At 42.8% G+C, this 15,632-nt stretch overlaps 1 protein-coding gene across 5 annotated transcripts in view; it reads left to right on the top strand.

Moving 5' to 3' along the window:
• The window catches only part of AGPAT4 (1-acylglycerol-3-phosphate O-acyltransferase 4), a 155,069-nt gene that overhangs the window by 23,236 nt on the left and 116,201 nt on the right, over nucleotides 1–15,632 (top strand). For 3 of the 5 annotated variants that reach the window (XR_012158117.2, XR_012158119.2, XM_073337852.2), the window contains exon 1: nucleotides 2,923–3,043. The gene's annotated coding sequence lies outside the window, so the exon portion shown is untranslated. Of the gene's footprint in view, nucleotides 1–732; nucleotides 909–2,922; nucleotides 3,044–15,632 lie in introns of those variants that run through there. The other 2 variants (XR_012158120.2, XR_012158118.2) reach the window with 1 other exon arrangement.

Genomic DNA, 15,632 nt, shown 5'->3' with positions numbered 1-15,632 from the left:
GTCTACATGGGCCACAGGTCCAATACACCATATGAACAAACTTGCAGGACTGCAACTTGGCCATCCCTACATATGTTCACTAAATTTTATAAGAATGATAGACTTCAGTAAGATGAAGCAGCCTTCAGAAGCAGGGTTCTGCAAGGTGTAGCTCACTTGTAGTCTACCCAACAAGTGATAGTGACTGGAAGTGAGGGTGGGTACTACTACAAAAATTGCATCACTACTGAACTTATAGACCCATCCCCTACAGTAAAAATGAGAAAATTTGTCTGACCTGAACATTTCTGTTTTGGTACAAGGATGGGTCCATAAATTCATCCCATCCTGTACTTTTCATTTCCTTCTTTTGGGAGATTAATTTTCAACAGGTTTCAGAGTAACAGCCGTGTTAGTCTGTATTCGCAAAAAGAAAAGGAGTACTTGTGGCACCTTAGAGACTAACCAATTTATTAGAGCATAAGCTTTTGTGAGCTACAGCTCACTTCATCAGATGCATATCGTGGAAACATCTGATGAAGTGAGCTGTAGCTAACGAAAGCTTATGCTCTAATAAATTGGTTAGTCTCTAAGGTGCCACAAGTACTCCTTTTAATTTTCAACAGTGTTTCATGATGGAAAACTGTGTTCTTATATTTAATTGATGTGCTGAAGGACCATTACTACTTCTTATTGTTGGGCAGTGTTGGCTGTTAATACATTTTGAAACAGTGTTTTATTCATATATAATAGTTACCAGCTTTGGAAGCGACTTTCTGGAGAGGCTCTTCAATGGAAGGAGTTATCTGGAGAGTCAGCCTAGACAATCAAAAACATCTGCCTCTGCCTCCTGCAGCGTGGGGGGAACTGAAAAATCCATCCCTACTGAATTTATGGACCCCTCCCCCTACCAGAATGATAATTTTCAGGTGAGTGAGACAAATTTCCTTATAGATGGGATCATGTAATTATAGGACCTAACCACATCAGCCACACCATTGTTCACCTGCACATCTACCAATGTGATATATGCCATCATGTGCCAGCAATGCCCCTATGCCATGTACATTGGCCAAACCGGACAGTCTCTATGCAAAAGAATAAATGGACACAAATCTGACAATAGGAATCATAACATTCAAAAACCAGTAGGAGAACACTTCAATCTCCCTGGTCACTCAATAACAGACCTAAAAGTGGAAATTCTCCATCAAAAAAACTTCAGAAACAGACTCCAACACAAAACTGCAGAACTGGAATTAATTTGCAAACTGGACACCATCAGATTAGGCCTGAATAAAGACTGGGAGTGGTTGGGTCATTACAAAACCTAAACCTAATTTCCCCAATACTAATTTCTCCCCATTGTTACTTACACCTTCTTGTCAACTGTCTGAAATGGCACCTTAGAGACTAACCAATTTATTTGAGCATGAGTACTCCTTTTCTTTTTGCGAATACAGACTAACACGGCTGTTACTCTGAAACCTGTCTGAAATGGGCCACTCTCATTACCACTTCAAAAGTTATTTTCCTCCCTTGGTATCCTGCTGTCAATTGAATTGTCTCATTAGACTGACCTCATACTTGGTAAGGCAACTCCCATCTTTTCATGTGTTTATGCCTGCTCCTATATTTTCCACTCCATGCATCTGATGAAGTGGGTTCTAGCCCACAAAAAGTTATGCCCAAATAAATCTGTTAGTCTCTAAAATGCCACAAGGACTCCTCATTGTTTTTGTAATTAAAGACTGTATTATATGTTTCACAATTTGAGCTCAGGGTGTTTGGAACTCTGTATTGATGTTAAATCATGCTTTATTTTTCCATGTTACTGTTTTGTGTATTCTTGCTATTTCTCATTGTGTTCATTCATAAAATCTGCTTTCCACTCAACAGTCAAAGACTGACAGTAAATGTTTTGGTTTCACAGATGGTGAATATTGTGTGTCAGAATATTCAGAATTTGGAAACCTGCTATCTGAAATTTGTTTTTGTTGTGTCCAGATTAGTGTCCCTTTTTTTAAGTAATAGGTATTCTGGGGGTTTCCTCCCCGGATAACTCTATTGGACATCTCTTATCTGTCCTATATGGTGTTTATATTGATCATATGGCCACCTGTTCAGCTTGTCTCAGATCCACTTTTTATAAAACATTAGCTCCTTTAGAGTTCTGCATGGTGCTGAGCATTTTGTGCCAGGTGTCAAGCACTCTCAATGCCAATTGACCGACTCACCAGAATTGTTACCGGATTAAGTCCAGATGCTCAATTCCCATGTTCTAGATCTAACGCACAGCCTCTAATCAGCATATGAGGACACAACAGGTACAGTATGACCAGCAGCACTTGTTCTCATTAAAAAATGCTCAGTGTACTGAAAAAGTATCATAGTATCAGATCAGCTGTGCTTATACTTAAATATAGTGTTCTTCTAAAAAGTTTTAGTTGCCTGTATATTTGTTTTTCTGCCTCACCTGTTGCATCTCCTGTGCTCCTTATCATTTAGAGGCGGAAAAGCTGCCGCTATTGCATTGCATAATGCAAATTGGTCATATTCCTTTTCAATGAATAATGATCTAATTTAGCCAATGTATTTAGGGCATGTTACTAAAACCACTGCTAGCATGGGAAGAAAGATGTGTTCTCTGTAAATGGAAGCAACAGGATTAAAGGGATAGAAAAAAAGTGATCTACAATAGGCTTTTGTTTGGGTTCCGGTAGGAGGTTTCCGTAGCAGTGTGTTTTCAAACGTGAACCACTTCCTTCTACTACTTGGTGGGAGAAGGGAGGGGGGGGGGTCATAGTACAGCAGTAAGTAGCCATCTCGCCTTAACTGCTGACTTGTAGCTTTAAAAGGAAGTGACATGTAGTGGGGAGAGACGTCAGCTGAGAACCACTTTTTTTTTTTTTAATGGCCCACCCGAGGGTGGAGTCTGGCTTTCTTTCCAGTGTTGGCTGACTTACAGCTCATGCAAACTAGTAGGAATTTCTGAGTCTCAGCCTCTCTCTCCCTTTCTGTCTCTGCTTTCTAAGCACACATGTCAAGGTCCGGCAGGTACAAGGTATGTGATCTGATATTATTCATGCTACTTCCAAAGAACTTTACATTTGATTCTTCTTTACTTGGCTTGATTTCTTAAAAAAAAAAAAAGCACGAAGACAGTGAGTGCAGAGAGTCAAAGGACAGAAAGAAGCAGGCTGCAATGAGGTGTTTATGTGAGTAGCGTGTGATTAGAAGCGAGCAGTCGATTTGCAGGCTCCTAGGAAAGAACTACTCTGATTATTTTTCCTTTTTCTTCTCTCTATTTGTGCAGTACCTTGGTTTCACATTTTTTTATTTTTTTTTAAACTACATTTAATCATTTTGCTTGGAAAAAGCTGAAGCCGACTAGAATTTTCCTGCTACACATTGGCTCCCTTTGTGCCATGCAACATGCTCTTTCCTTTCTCTGTAGTGTTCCCATGGAAACTACAAATACCATGGACTAAATATAAATATCTATACTTCTTTCACAATTTAGCATTTTTGGTACGTTTTAGATTGATATTTGCTAGGATGCAGCATGCAATTTGTTGTCTCCCCTCCACTTTCATTTTGGTTTTCCCCTATTACAATAGAGGAGGTTAGTGGAGGGGGGCCGAGAGGGGTAGTGTTGCCTTGGAAACAGACATTTGTGACCATCTATTCACAGCTGTTTTCATGAAGATGCTCTCTACATCAAGAGGACTGTATCATGCCTAGATAATTAGCTGTTTGACTAAAATGTAGGTATGTATTGAACTAAATGCAGTGTATTCATTTTTCCATTGTACCTAGAAGAATTCCATAAGCCAAAACAGTTTCAGAGCAATGTTTAGAAAGAGTGAAGATTAGGCTGTGTGCTTAGTGCTGGATATTTGTTTTAAAGTTTTGGTTGACTTTTTTTTGTTTTAAAGCTGTGGTTTTCTTTAAAAATGAATATATTCAGCCTATTAGCAGTAATAAGAGTAGGTCAACTTTGCCTGCATAACACTGCATTGGTTAGTCCAAACCTTTACTGTAGAGCAGAGGTTCTCAAACTGTGGTCCGCGGACCAGACTGGTCCGTGGATAGTTCCCTCTCAGGTGCGTGCCTGGGTAGCCGCACACGAGAGAATGAAGGGCCACCCACCTAATTGGTGGAGCTGCGCAGGCATAGCTCCACTCATTAGGTGCCTGGACCCTGGAGAAGAAGCACATGTAAAGTGAGGTGGTGGCCTTGGGGGGAATAGGGGGTAAGTGGGAGGGGGCAGTGAGGTGAGAAGAGGGGGGCTGGGAATTTGGGATGTGCAGGGCTGCGGTGGCCAGAGAAAGAGGCGACTTTCCCCAGTTCCAGGGCTGTGGCTGCCAGGGAGAGATGGCCCTCCTCCCAGCCTCAGCTCTGTGGTTGCTGTGGTGCAGGAGAGCCCCCCTCCCCCCCTTCTCATCCCCAGCGTGGGAGAGTGGGCACTTCCATCGCATTAGAAAGGCAAGACTACTGATATTAAAATGAGTTGTTTGCTTTTATTTGTAAAACAAAAAAAGTTTATTATTTTTATTAAGTTTTCTTTATATAGCACTTTTATCCAAAGTGCTTTACAATAGTTAGCTAACGGTACAAACAACATTTGGAAAGATCGTCAAGTGGTCCTCTGAGACCCTCAGCAATTTTCAAGTGGTCCACAAAAAAAACCAAAAAAACAAACTTTGACAACCACTGCTATAGAGCATTGTTCAGCTGTGAAATGATCCATAAGAGGATTTGATTCAACAAGTGAGCATTTACCCATGTGTGTACAAAACAGTAAACGGGGATTTGTTCCATTCTGACCAGAACTTTACATTCTGTGCATTTGTTTTTTGACTCAGTCCATATTTATTTGTCTTGCATTTCCAACACCTGTACATGCTTAGTAAGACGGTGTATGTGCTTCTAAGAACTGTGATGCAACTAATGCTGGCAGTTATACCAAGGGAACATAACCTCACTCTGGACTGATAATCACTGCCATCCCAAACTGAATATCACTTGCAAAAGAAAAAATTAAGAGACCAAGAACCAAACTCTCTTCTCTTTGACACCAGAGCAAGCCCACTGACTTCTGTGTGCTTACTCCAGTGTAACTGACAGGAAAATTTGGCTTCAGGTGCCTATGGTTTCTGTGTGTATTCCTTACTTTGATACAGACTAAGGTTCAAAATCATGCTGTGTTTTTCTTCTTTATAAAACTGTTACCCATTATTCAGCTACTAGTAATTATTAAAAACCTGGGCATCATCTGTAAAATCATGTAAGGGGGTGAGGGGAGCCAAAAATTGCTGAGAACTTAAAAATTGCATGGTAACAGACTGTGAATCCAAGTGATAATTCAACCTGATGATATTCTGAACAAAAAGAAGGTAAAGAACTCTCAACTATGCTTTTAGCTGTTTCCGTACCTTCACACTGACTCAACAGACAGGCTAGCCTTCAGAGTCATATTTGAAGTTATTACGTAGGCTGGTTTGTGTTGTTTTATGTTTGGGGATGTTGTGCTAGGAGACTTGTGTTGATTTGTGTGGATGGCAGTTGGGCCAGGTAATCCACCATCTGTGTAGTCTCCCTCATACAACCAATGAAAATGATGCATGCAAATTAACTGTGGGGTGAGATTGGTGACTAGTTGAGTTACCTCTGATATCGCAATGGTCTAAGACTCTTGGCATGACATAGATATATGCCTTACTGTAGCTGTACACCTCATGGGAGTAATCAGTAAAGTTCAAAATGGCTGAGAACTTAAAAAATGGATGGCAACAGACTGTGAAACCCAGTGAAGATTCAGCCTGCTGATATTCTGAACAAAAAGAGCTCTCAGCCAAGCTTGTAGCTTCTTTCATCGCTTCACACTGACTGAATAGACATTCTAGGCTTCAGAGGAACACACAGAATGTCATTACAGAGATGCTTTCCATCCATAGAATCTCCAAGTGTTTCATTAAAAAAGCTGTAAGGGATTGTATTTTACAGGTGTGGAAACTGAGGCGCAGAGAGGTGAAGTTACTTGCCCTGTGTATCCAGATCAGATCAGAGGCAGTCAATTACCAAGTTTCGTAATTCCCAGTTGAGTGCCTCATCCACTACACCACACTCCATCCTACTGACTATATTAGGTATTTTCCAGGCTACTAGATGTAGACTTCAGTTCTTGTCAATCATATTGCTTTGTATCATAGTCACAAAGTCCTGTTCAGCAACAAATTTGTGTCTGGCTGGGTCCTCTCTTTTCACTGTACTGTGCAAAGACCAGGAGTTACTAGAGAATTAGCCTGACTTTTTGCTTAAAAGAAACAAGTCATGGGAGTGTGGGGGCAATTGCGTAGTCTCTCTCATCTCTGATGAAGGGCAGCTGATTTGCGAGTGGGGGCTCTCCTACCTATGATCACATGCCTTAAATGTTGGCTGTTCCTCCATCTCCAGTTGCAGTTGTGAAGGAAGGGGTCACCTATTGGTGTGAGCTCCCTTCTCTTCTGACACTTGAAAACAGTGGAGCACTTCAGCATTACAGGAGCTACCTGTTCTTTGTTTTCTAAGGCTGATGCTCACAGCTCATAAAGGTGTTTTCAGGTGGGAGACAGTCTTCAGGCCTCTTTTTAGATGACTTTCAATCGGCTAGGGAAAAACCTACCTTCTGCTGAGCTATAGGGAAGAACTGAGCATGATCAGCACCTCCTGCAATACTTTCAAGCAGGGGGAAACATGACCCAATTCTGCTTTCTGCCACAGGGGTGAAGGTATTGCATAAGAATTTCTGCAGGATGTCTGACTGCAATACATCTTTGGAATATGAGGCAAGCTTTCCTGTTTAGGAGTATCACAGAGCTTCTAGTGCTGCACCCACTGTGGTAATCTGTGCTTGCGCAAGGCCCTTAAATAAAGTATGGTTATTGTGGGGAAAACTGTATCCCCCTTGGAAATAGAAATACCTATGTGGACTGACCATTGTCTGTCGGTCATGTCGTACCACTTTAAATTTCTCAGCGCATTACAGGTTGCGGTGTCATAGTAGGGTAGGGATTCTGTCACAGGTATCTTTGAAGACAATTATGTGGCTGGCCTGGGCCCTACTAGGGGGAGAAGGGTGCAGTCTCACGTAATGTGCCCTGATTTTACTGCTTGAGGCAAGGTAGAACACTCTATGCAGCACTCCCCGATGAGGCTTTCTAACCCTGGAGGACACAATACCAGCCCTCCCAGCTCTGCCACCGAGGTCCGTATAATGAAATCATGCATCACCACCAAGATATAATTACTGTATTATACACACATGCTATGGTGCTTTACATTCCCCCTCTCCCCCGCCCTGGCTAGGACTAATGATGCAACACCTTCAGCTTCAAAAGCACTTGTCTCTGCCACTTGAGCTAAAGGAGAACTCCCCTAGCTTATATATCTCTTATCCTTACTTTGGGTCAGCACCAAGAGGGCAATATCAGCACACGCTAGCCTGTGTGTTGCATTAGGATACAGTAGACACTTGTGTTAGGCACTATGCCACCATCGTGCGTAAAACACTCATTAACAACTGCAATTTCCTGACTGATGGGTCCTAGAGACATCACTGTCTGCTTGGGTTTCGTTGCTTGGCTGAGTTATATTTTCACTGTTACTATATGAGGAAATCTTAGTTCATGGGTGGTTGGCCCCTTTAAGAGGAGTAAGGGCCAGTCTGTCTGTGATAGGGAACAAACCTATCTCTGCTCACCTGTAAGAAACTAACTGCCTATGCAGCTAATTGGTTAATGAGCACCTGGACCTTGTGAAAGGCTACCAGAGCTCCCAGGGAGAGTAGTTCCTATGGAACAGAGAAGGTGAACTGTTAAGGAAAGGAACTCAGAGAAGAACATCTCAGCTAGCTGCAGGAGGCTCAGCCTGAAAGGAGTTGTATGCTGTCTGGAAAAAGAGCTGTAGCTGCCTGGAAGCCCCTGCAGAGCCCCTGGCTCCAGATGAGGAATGAAGGTTAAGTGCCTTGTGTTTAAACGGCCTGGCTGTGGAAGTGAAACTCAGATGGCTTCTGCCATCCTGCTAAGAAGCTTGGGTGAAGTTTTTCTTGTGTGTGTTTGAACTTTCTTTTAATATATTAGACTCCTGGAAGGCTGGGACATTTGATACATAAAAGCTTTGCTGAACTTATTGGTGACCCCACTGCAGAAATTAAAGCAGGGCTGCACCACCTGCCAGGAATGTGCAGGGACAGCACACAGCTGTTACATCAAAATACAGTTGGGAGCAGCATTTCAGGCACCCCCTGTAACCATAGCATGTGGAAACTCAACCTGCAACAGGACTTCCTGATAGTGAGGGCGTTATGTGGCCCTTCCCAGTTATGGTTTTTGGCATGGATATACTGATTTGATGCTTGATGATGGGCTTGAGCCTGCACTTATTTGCTACCTGGCATCAGGACGGTAGTAAGAGAGGGTCTGTGCACTCCCCCCCTCCCCCCCCCCCCAAAAAAAGTCTGTCCTGCTGTTATGCTGGAAGAACAGCTCTTCAGAACTTGCTGACTCGCTTCATTTTCTCTGTACCTGGCTCTTCAGAAAAGAGATATGGAAATGAAGTGAAGTGGAAGCATTGGGTTTGGCAGGGGTGAATACCTTATAGAGGATCACTTCTGGAAAAAAGCTTGTAGGAAATGGTTGCAAGGGTCTGAATTTGCAAAAAAAAAAACAAAAAACAAAAAAAACCCCAAAAACCCTGTATTGAAATTCAGGCAGTTGTCTAGAGGGTAGGGCACTTGATTAGGGATCAGCAGACCTGGAGTCTCTTGTTGCCGCTGACTTGCTATTTCACATTGGGGAAAAATTACTTTAACTCTCTGTGCTTCTGTTTACTCCCCTCCTCCCCCCACATCTGATTAGACTGTAAGCTTTTGAGGTAGGGTTGCCAACCCTCCAGGATTGGTCTGGAGTCTTCTGGAATTGGCATTGATCTCCCAGTGACTGTTGAAAGCAATCTGGGAGACTTTAATAGGATATTTTAAGAAAATGATATCATGTTGGGGGGAGGAGGAAATCTCCCGGAATAGCTTCAGTCAGAGCTGGCAACCCTATTTTGAGGGCAGGGACAGTCTTCAACTTTCTGTGCAGCACCTAGCACAATAGGGCCCTGGCCTCAGTTTGGGCCTCTAGATGCTACTGTAATAAAATAATTTGCAAATGGGAGAGGCAAACAAGCAGAATTACTTATTACCAGCCAAAGAGACTGAAAGGCTTTTATAAACATATGAGGGTAAAAAATATGAGACAGAAAATAGCCCCAATAATCAACGAGAAAGGGAGTGAAATCAGAGAGTTTATTTTTCTTGCTAACATTAAACTAAAGCCTAACCCTGAGTTTGGGTCCACATGGATATGTAAGAGTTCATCTGTGGATCCGCTTGCAGGATTGGTGTCCAGGTCAGGACAATAAGAAAGGAGGGAAGACCTGTTTAAAAAGCTAGTAAGAGCATATCTGAAAAACTTGAACAGCAACTGCTCCCTCCATTTCATGAGAGAGATTTCCAGGAGTAGCTGTATGATAGCTAATGCATGCCTCCCCACCCCACCCCACACACACTCAGACCATCCTTCCCCTTCCACATACAGTTACTCAAATGTCTGGAGACATCCAGGGATAGGGAGCCGGTGCCATTCGAGTTATTGCTTCCCATTTCTACATGGCAAGAGGGATTTGTGCACAGAGGGTCACATCTGCATGAAGACCCTGCGGGAGGTAATTGTCTGTGAATCGTCCTGACATTGAGGCTCATGTAGCTTTGACTATCTTGAGATCAATACAATGTTAAGTCTAAAATAGAGACTGAAACAGTCTTGAATATCCACAAAGCCATGTATTTCTGATCTGATGGCAGGGGCCATCTTAGAAAAAGTAAAATCAATGCTGTCAAAACTACAGCTGAGTGAGGGGGAAATGGGAGGGCCACCGATGTAATGTGAGGTTTACTGCTGAAGTTCCAATGCTACATAGTGTTGAATGTGAGTTGTCTAATACTGGCTCACAGCTCTATTGGCACAATTACTTAAGTGCCTAGGGGTTCAGTGTCTCTCCCCCCACCCTCCAAAATCACAGATATAGCCAGGACACATTAGTCTTTCCCCCTTTTTCCCAGGAACCTGCTACTGACCATTCCCCTAAATATTTCCAAAAATACATGGACCATTTTTTAAATGTGCTACATTCTCTCTTGCTCTTTCCCTGCCCTCCATCTTAACAGGACCCAACACCTGGCAGTTAGTGTGACACAAGAGTTTGGGACAAGTGGAGTGTGTCACACATTGAAATTTGGGTCTACCAACTGGGCCCTAAGGGCCTACTCCAAAGCTCATTAAAGTTGATGAAAAGACAGTCAGGGCTAGATTTCTAAACGTATTGTAGGTGCCTAAAGAGTTAGTTTGGTGTTTTTGAAAATTCTACCATGAGTGAATCTGCATCTTGAGGTGCCTAAATACCTTTTAAAAATCTGGCTCCCACTGACTTAAATGGGCTTTGAATCAGGCTATAATTGAAGGATTTTGCTGAAAGGGAGTTCAGATTGCTTTGATCTGGTCCTGGCTTTGCATTCTGAGAATGTAAGTACTTTCATAGTTACTCTTCATTCAGCTACTTTTGGGGGGGTCAAGTTTTCCAAGCTCTTAGGGTTTGATCCAAAACTTGTTGAAGCCAATGGGAGTCTTGTCTTTTAACAGACTTCACTGGGCTTTGGATCAGGCCCTAATCGATCGGGCCCTAAATGAGGTTTGTTTGGTGGTTTTTGTTTGTTAATTATTTCAGCTTTATCCTCTGCATCCCAGAACCCCTTCCAGGTGGGAATAATGAAGGTCTTATGTACATGATATTACTACTGCTACATTGTGGACCTTAAAGGCCCAGATCCACAAAGGTATTGAGGGACTAAACTGTGAACTTAAGTGCCGAAGTTCCAGTTTTGGCTCCACTGTGATCCAGCTGTGATCCTGCTTGACTGCTGCTAAACTTTATAGGCAGTCAACTTTATAGGCACTTAAACTCCCGGGGCCGGGGAGGCTAGCTGAGAGACTGGGCCAGGGACCACGGTGGGGGGAGGCGCAGCTCTGGGCTCAGGTGGGGGGGGGGGGGGGGCTTGGCTCCAGCGGGGGCAATGGGCGGAAGGGATGGGGCCTTGGGTGGAAGGGGTGAGGCTGGGGGCTAGCCTCCCCCAGCCGGCGGTGCATGTACCGCCCATGTTGTTATGTCTACACTGCAATTAAAAACTCATGGCTTGCCTGTGATAGCTGACTCTGGCTCAGGCTAATTGGCTGTTTAATTGTTCGGGATCCATCCCGAGCCCAAATGGCTACACCGCAATTAAACAGCCCCTTTGCCCAAGCCAGCAAGCCCGAATCAGTTGGTGTGGGCCAGCCACAAGCTTTGAATTGCAGTGTAAACAAATCCTCTCTCTCTGGCCTGATGACTCTTTATTTATCCAAAGTGAAACTGCACCGGGATCTCACATCTCAGGTGAGTTTCCTAGGCTCTTAAAAGTTACTCGCATTGCGGTACTCACAAAAAGTCCCTTTGTGGAGCCTGGCCTAAATTCATAACCTCCAAATCTAATAGAGACCCACCAAATTTACTACTGAGTACCCTGGTTTTATTTCTGAGTGTTGGGAGGGAGAAGGAATAAGTTAGGATCAGGTTTTATACGGAGTGAGTGGACTGGAACATACTCTGTGTTCATACCTGCTAAGTCCATTGGCACCAACAGACTCCATCTACCCTAGGTTTCCCTCTGTGTAAAATAGGGATAGTAATACCTCAGGGGGTGCTGTGAGGCTTAGTTCATTTGTGTTTAAGTGGCTTGAACTCCTCCACTGAAAGGAGCTGTATAAATGCAGCAATAAATAAATTTTTAAAATCTTATCGTTTTCTAATTCTACACCTCAAAGGACCTGATCTTGTAAACACTTCAGTAATTTCACTTGTGTACATATATGGATAGTCCTGTTGCACTCAAGGTGGATTAGTTGCCTCAAAGCTGCTCGTGCATGTAAGTGTTTGCAGGACATTATGTGTTGCTGGTGTGGAATAGTAGTGTAAAAAAAACATTTTTAAATGGCTTTGTCATTTCCCTTTAAGAAAAATCAAGGGCTCCCCAGGGGTAGGGACTGGAAATAAATGTTTAAACTCCAGAACTAAATAACATGTGAGAATTCACCCTTGTTCAAGACAGCAAGAACTACACTCCGTGAGATTCAAAGGCTGGAAGTGACACCTGGAGCTTGTGCTAACCCTCTGCTCAGAGTGAATTTCACTGATAGTTTTCATTTAAAACAAGATAGCAAAGATTTTTTTGGGCTCTCTAGTCTCTTCCAAGTACTCTCAGCAAACCCCTTTCCAATATAAACTCTCTCTAAGCTTCAGTGCTGCCAAAAGAACTTCTAGGCCCAGAGAACAATAGAAAACTTGGAGCCATTTCACCTTACTTACCCATGAATAATGCCCATTTCAGAACATTACCCTTTTAAAAGAGGTATGAACTCAGTGATGTTTGGCACCCCTGGATCATCATCATGTCTTCTATCCAGTCCCATTGCCGGCTCCAAGCCCTTCAGAAATGCGGAGCTCCAAACTCTTTGCACACATCTCCTCCTCCTGGCCACCTGCAACATTGCTTTCCATTCCCTCTCAATAACTCAGCATTCATTGTTCCATTCCCTGGCATTGTCACACTGCTCTGAACAATTAGTTGGATTTAATTGGTTCTTTTCAGAAGCATATGTGAAGCTGCTTCACGTATGGCTGCTCCCTTTGAAAATAACTCAGGTGGCTGCTCCCAATCCTTATTATTTATATTATTGTATTGCCTAGGAGCCCCTGTTACAGACCAGGACACCACTGTTGCCTTCTCAGGTTGCCTTCATCCACTTATCTTGCTATACTCGGATATGTGGTAGCATGCACTCCCTTCTTACTAGAGAGAGAAGCAGCATTCAGGGTGATGGAGCAGACAGCAACATCCCTCTGCATTATTAGCAACAGAACTAAAACATATACAAAAAGCAATATGCTGTGGCAAACAACCTGGAAAGAGCTTGCACCACTCCTTTACTTCTGAAAGGGGGCAAAAGGCTTTATTAGTTAATGATTTCTGGGATTATTTTTGTTTTTGTTCCCCCTCTTACATCAGATGGGACACTGTCAATGTGATTATTTTAATGGACCAACTTTTTAAAAATTCCAATTTGTGAAGGAGCACTCTTTAAATAGTTCCTTTTAAAAATAAGTGTTTTTCTACTTCCTTGCTTATGTCTATAAAGCTCTTTCAGCAAAGGATGAATTGACTGTAAAGGGGAATTGAGCATAAAGGCCCTGGTGGAGGAAAGCATCCCTCTTCAGGAAGGTACTGCAGCACATAAGAACAGCCATAGTGGGTCAGATTGAAGGTCTGTCTAACCCAGTATCCTGTCTTCCGACAGTGGCCAATGCCAGCTGCTTCAGAGGGAATGAACAAAATGCTAATCATCAAGTGACCCATCCCCTATTGCCTGTTCCCAGCTTCTGGCAAAGAGAGGCTTGGGACGCCATTGAGGCACCTATATTCCATGAACTTATCTAGTTCTGTTTTGAACCCTGTTATAGTCTTGGGCTTCACAACATCCTCAGGCAAAGAGTTCCACAGGTTCATTGTGCGTAGAAATACTTCCATTTGTTTGTTTTTTAAACGTGCTGCCTATTAATGTCATTTGGTGACTTCTAGCTCTTGTGTTATGAGAAGGAGTAAATAACACTTGCTTATTTACTTTCTGCACACCAGTCATGATTTTATAGACCTCTATCATATCCCCCTTTAGTAATCTCCGTTGAAGTCCCAGTCTTATTCATCTCGCCTCATTTGGAAGCTGTTCCATACCCCTAATCATTTTTGTTGCCCTTTTATGTACCTTTTCCAATACCTCTAATTATATAAAAAAATATTTTTTGGAGATGGGGCAACCAGATGTGCATGCAGTATTCAAGATGTGGGCATACCATGGATTTATATAGAGGCAATATGATATTTTCTGTCTTATCTAGCCCTTTCCTAATGATTCCCAACATTGTTTGCCTTTTTTTTTTTTTTTTTTTGGACTGCACATTGAGTGGATGTTTTCAGAGAACTATCCACAATGACTCCAAGATCTTTCTTGAGTGGTTACAGCTAATTTAGACTCATCACTTTATATGTATAGTTGGGATTATGTTTTCCAATGTGCATTACTTTGCATTTATCAACACTGAATTTCATCTGCCACTTTGTTGTCCGGTCACCCAGGTTTGTGAGATTCCTTTGTAACTCTCTTAGTTACGTCCAAAGCAGATTGCAATCTTGAGTAGTTTTGTATCATCTGCAAATTTTGCCACCTTACTGTTTACCTCTTTTTCCAGATCATTTATGCTTAAGTGCTGATCAAGTCAATGATATTTAACCATGGGATTCAATGCAATCCTGAATTGGGACCTCAGGGCCTGATCCTATGCCCTGAAGTCAGCGGCATTTTGTCAGTTGACTTCAGTGGGAACTGGATCCGGTTCTAAGAGGAAAAAATGGGAAAATAGAGACAATTCCTGTAAACTCCTTCAGTTATAGCTATTGTGGCATCTATTGGACTATGCTTTCTTGTGGAGATGCTTTAGTGTGAATCATGTATGCACTTGCTAACCACAAGGAAGAACAAAACAAGATTTCCTGTGACTTGCTGTATGTATATAGAAGCATCATTAGAGGAAACTCTTGTACTGCAGTCATCCTTGTATTCATTCGGTGATGATTTGAAAAATAGTTTTAGGATAATGCTTATTTCTTGTTTGAATAAAAGCTTATTTAAACCCAGTACTGAGGCTGCTTTATTCTAGCCTGACTGTATTCTCTACCTCAGCAACTGGTTCCTGTTTGTGAGAGTCAGTTTCAGTCAACAGCAAATGTGGCAGTGTGCAGTGTCCTGTAAGATGTCTAGCTGTTCTAAACTTCCCCTGAAGCTCAACACTTTGGACTGTCATTCAGCAAAGCACTTAACCATAGCCCGGATCTGTAATGAGACTTAGACATGACAGTGCTGAGTACTGCAACACCTAACTTTTAGGCACCTAGAAAATCACTGGTGCAACAATGGGATCCATAAAGCCTGGGTTGGGTATCTCGGCTCTCTATACAATGCATAGACGCAGACATACCTAAAAAATGGAATCCACAAAAGCCAGCATGCTCAGCAGGGAACCACCTAAACTAGCCAATGGGAGATGCTGACGAGGGGTGCGTCCTAAACCCTGCACCTCTCATGGAATTAGATGCCTTAATCCAAGATGCAGCGATCCCCAGCTCTGCTAGCAACAGCTGCAAATCCCTCCCCTGAAGTCAAATGGTTTAGGAGCCTAAGCTGCTCCTTGCAAGAAATGCAAGAGGTGGTGGTGCCTCGGCCTCTATTATAACTTTTAATCCCGTGGTTAGAGCCCTCACCTGGGCTGTGGGAGACTGGTTGAATTCCCCCCTCTCTGCCTGATGGGGGAAGAAGCAATTAAACCTGGGTCTCCCACATCCCAGATGAGGGCTCTAACCCCTGGACTAAAAGTTTTATAAGGAGGCACATCCTCCTCTGGATTTTGAATGGACCCCATTC

The sequence above is a fragment of the Lepidochelys kempii genome, chromosome 3 (genome assembly GCF_965140285.1).
Source record: "Lepidochelys kempii isolate rLepKem1 chromosome 3, rLepKem1.hap1, whole genome shotgun sequence".
Lineage (NCBI taxonomy): Eukaryota > Metazoa > Chordata > Testudines > Cheloniidae > Lepidochelys > Lepidochelys kempii.
Note: the sequence above shows the minus strand (reverse complement) of the source record. Positions and strands in the feature narration are given on the sequence as shown.